General features: G+C 34.0%; 1 protein-coding gene across 4 annotated transcripts in view; it reads left to right on the forward strand.

Annotated features, from left to right (window-relative positions):
- Positions 1-4,819, forward strand: part of ANGPT1 (angiopoietin 1) — a 232,150-nt gene that overhangs the window by 1,220 nt on the left and 226,111 nt on the right. The window lies entirely within an intron of this gene.

A 4,819-nucleotide genomic window follows, 5' to 3' on the forward strand; every position in this document is an offset into this window, starting at 1 on the left:
AAAAAAAAATGCATATATGGCTTGATCAAATTGAGAAACCAAAAAAAAAAAAAAAAAAGGAAATAATAATGTCAATATGAATTTAAGATCCAGTAGATTTTACACTGGGAAATTTTTGGCAGCCAGAATGAGAAATCATCACCAAATACTTATTTTTCAATCTCTAGTAAAGTTAGCATGAAATAAAAGTAAATGTAAAGTGTGATATTTGGTTGGAGAAGTTGTGTAAATTTGTGAAGGAAGCAAAATTTTAGCAAGTAGCAGAAGAGTAGAGGACTGATTTCTGTCATATTTTCTTCTGTCCTTGAGAAAACCAAGAAGATACATTTTAATGTGAACTCATCAGGAAGAGGTTGTTTGCCCACTATGAAAGGAGAAAATGAGCCATTGGTGGCCGTCCCCAAAGATGTGCACCTGCAGATTCTGCCTGCACACAACGCGTAGTCTTGGCTCTGTGCCTCTCCTGTCTCTTTTCTCAGGACGTTGTAGTTACAGACAGTGCCATGAAGGAGTCTACATATCCAGATGAATGTTGATATTGGATATGCATTTAGTCCCAATTTATAGAAATCAAATTGAACATTTTATTCAGTTATTTCTCTATAAACCATTTAATAGTTTTTGTTGAAAATATGCCTACAAAGATATGAAATGTTTCCTGCAGTTCATTCTATCTGTTCTCCGTTTAATTTTGTAATAGGTAAGCAGCAGATAACAAGCGTATTTAATTATTGTCACTAGAAAGGATGCAGATGTCCTTATTTGTGAAAAGCCTCTCCCCACCCCCCACCCCCTGGGGATCTTTTTGGAAAAATTCACTTGGTGCCTATAGATAGGAATGCAACCCGTCCAGTATTCCTTAAGTTAGTTGGTTAACAGAGCAAACCTTTTAAGAAGATAAAAGATAGGGAAAGGACAAATTCTGTGTTTTGTTCCTGTGTGGTCAGACTCAGAGGACTGCCAGCTGAATCATGCCGAGTAATAGTTATTCTGCTTTTGTCCGCTAGGGACTGAACTAAGATCACTGTTATTTTATTTGACAAGTTAACTGAAACTCAGTAGTTTTATAGTTTCCAAATCTGGAATTGTAGTTAATCTTTCTATTGTGTACTACAGTAAAAAAAAAAAAAAAAATCAATAGATACGTAGAAGAATAGAAAGCAAACAGAATTCTGCAGTCTTTTGATAATCATAGCTTAAATTTCAGACGTGAATTACAGTAGCTATTTATAATAAAATATCTTTTTTTTTCCTTTGGCAAAACTTGTTTCCATAGTAAGCAAATGAATTTGGTTGAATTTCTTATTACTATTCTCAATATACTGTTCATATAGTTTTTAATGAGACATCACTCATATTAAATTAGTCTGGATTCTTTGAGAGGGTAGAGAAGGAAATTTAGTCCCAAATTATCTTGAATGAGCTATTCTATCAAAAATGTAATTTTTTTGCATAGAATATATACTTAGAATGGAGATTCAAACACAGTAATGCATGTTTTCTGTTGCTGTGCAATTATTCATCAGTAATAGGGTAAATACATGATTCTACTGGGCTTAAATCATGCACATTTTATATGTTAATTTATTGTGTGAAATAAATTTGATTTTTGTTTACGTTATTCTTGGTCAATGATTATGGTATAGTCTTCAGATTATAGCCAAGCATAAGTATTACATTGACCCTTGCTAGCATGAATCAAGCTGAATATATGCTGAAAATGTCCCTGTTGGTTTGAGTCAGAGCAGTTTGGCTTGACTATTGTCTGTTTAAATTTGCATATCTTTTGTCATTGTTAATGCAATTGGTCTGAGGATTAAGAAACCAAATAATTGCATTCAGCAGAGAACTTGCTAAAGACTCTCATAAGTTTCCCTAATTAGAGGCTTTCTTCACTTCAAGTTCTAAATTTCATGTAATGTATTTATTTTGATAATTCAAATGGAAATCTTTTTACTGTAACCATTTGATGTTCTTAATACTGGAATCTGTACTACTTCTATTTTGAGTCCAAGCAGTTGTGTCAGGATAAGAAGCAATGTACCACAGAAACTGAGGCTATCAGTGTAAGTGCAATTAATTCATCCATTTACTCAACAAAATAATTAATCAAAGCATGGTCATTATTATGCAGCTCATGGAATCACCATCAGGAAAGCTTCTGATGATGAATGTGTGTTGTTAATGCTAGATGCAGCTAGATGATAATTTATGTTAATCTAGTACCTTTCTTGAAATTTGATAGACTGAATTCTTTTAAATATTCTTCACGAGACACTGGCTGTCACTAAAAGTCACCTTATGATACGCTCTCAAATCTCATTTCTCAACTTTTCTGGTCTTGCAACTGAACAAGATGACAAGCAAGGTATGCAAGGGGGCAAAGGATATATTGGTCACCGTAGGTGCTGGAACTGTTATGACACTGGTCTTTCGATGTGATGGATTTAATTCAAGGACATCAACTTTCTGTGGTAACAGCAACACCAATATGAGGTAGGTTGATAGCTTTATTCTCACTTGTCAGATGGGGAAGAATATAAGTAATATGCTCAAAAATCACAATTTTATTGAGTGAAACACCTGGGCTGTTTGCCTAGGTTTGACTCTTTTCTATCATATAGCTCTTTCCAGAATTATTAGCAAACCATATCAAATACCTGAGAGTGATCAGATCTTGGGAGAGTAACAAGTACAAATGGCCTTTGTGTCTTTGCCACCTCCTTGTGATTCTTTTCAACCTTTCTATGACAGAGAAATGTCTAATGTTCAATGTCTACTCTGCATCTTTTGCTTTTTTTAACTATCACTTTCTCTTTTTTATATTCTAAAAGTTCACAAATATGTAAATTTAAAAATATACGTTCTAGAATTTAAGGGAATGCTTACAAAGTCTGTTTTGCCTTTGCCAGAGGATATCTTTTTTTTTTGGCTGAAAGTATAAAAAAATTGAGTCAAACATAGAGAATAAGTGTTTATCTACTATATTTCACACTACCTAAAATTGTTGAATTGATAATTATGATTGTAGAAAATGTAGTTATGGATTACTATCCAGAATATTTTAATAAATGAAAAGCTTTTACTGGAATATTTGACTAAATTTTTCTATTTGAAAGTATTTTTTGATTTAACAACATCCTACACTTATGTATTGTATTCTTTGCTTCAGAGCATGCTATTACCTGAAACATTGATGATGATCTTTTTAAAACTACATATTAACCCATACTAGTATCCGCTGGAATGTGACTTCCATGAGGCCAGTGACTTTGTGTGTTTGTCTACTGCCATATCTCCAGTTCTAGAGCAGTATGTGGTCCATAGTAGATAGACAATAAATGTACGTTGAATGAACAAATGAATGCACTGCCTATGTGTTACAGTCTAAAGTTTTCTATGTACTGTTAACATTTTGTTTTGGACATACACCTATCTCTCTAAATAGATTGTAAGTTATCATTTGGGCAAGGACTATATCCTATTATCATTTTTGTTCTAATATTAAAGTGATAATTGGGTTTAGAGTAGTTGGTTAATAATTACTCAAATTGTATTTACCTGATGATCTAGGATCTCAAAAAGTTATATAGTCACTCTTTATTTTGTCCTCTTGCTTATTCTTCAAGAATCAGCTTTGTTGCCAGTTTCTCCAGGAAAGGTACCCATACTCCATACCCTTACCCTCGGCTGAGTTCTCCAGTTATCATAGTACAGTACACCGTAGGCATCATGTTAGCACTGCACTGCCATGCTGTGTGGTTGTTGTCATTTTTAGTAATTGTTTTAAGGCTTATATTTTACTTAGACAATAATTTCTTGAGTGTAGTAAGTATATCTTTATTCATCTTTATATCTCCAAAGATGTTTGTTAAATGTCTGAACAATATCTCTGTTACCATCGTAATCTAAAAAAAAAAAATTTATGTGCTCGAGTGTGTGGTGCTAGGTATAAAATAATGCAAGTTAAGGGACCTTGTAACTGCTTTCAGACACTAAAGTTAATTGTTGACACTATGTTACATGAAGGTCAGCTTTGGGTGGAAAGAGAATTTTGTACTTCCAGACAAGTAGGCAACCATTTACTGCAAATAATAACGACATATATTTACACATAATATGTGCACATGTGAATCTAAGTAACTCAGACTGACTTCTCACCTGTGCAGCATTTTGGTGGCTGCTGACTGTGCAACACTGAGCCAGGAGGATGCTTTGTGTTTTCTTAGGGGAGACTTCCTGAATGAGCGGACAGTTGATAAGTATGTGTTGAAAAAAATGTCGCCAAACTTGAAGAAAATATACATGTATGATTTATGCGTAGAGATAGAAATAAAAGCAGTTGTCAAGAAAAGTTAGGAATAATTATTTTTAAAAATCTAATCGTAGAAATGGACCTAACTAACTTCATTTAAAGAAAACCCCTGATTTTCAAGCCAAGTAGGAGCCCTTTTGCTAATATCCCTGAATTAACGTCTCAATGAATAGTTAGGTTTTATTGTTTGGTTGTTATCAGTTAGAATCAAACGATCCAAGAAGGCATAAAAACCTTTCCGGGCCCCAGAAGTTGGGCAATTGGAACTGTAACAGCTTTTTGGGTTTCTCTGTAAGAAGAAATGAGCCTCTCCCCAGACTGTCTCCATTGGCAGACCTCCAATTTTAGTACCATGGCAAGTAAGTTTTTTTTCTATGGGCGATTGAAGCCCTTTCTTACCCCTGACCATGCCATTTCACATTGAGCCTTCTTTTAGTTGCACTTACCTCATACATAATAATGGGTTCAGTGTACTTTAGAGTGAATAAGAATGTGTCATTCTTT

This window comes from Pteropus alecto, unplaced genomic scaffold (assembly GCF_000325575.1).
Source record: "Pteropus alecto unplaced genomic scaffold, ASM32557v1 scaffold164, whole genome shotgun sequence".
Lineage (NCBI taxonomy): Eukaryota > Metazoa > Chordata > Mammalia > Chiroptera > Pteropodidae > Pteropus > Pteropus alecto.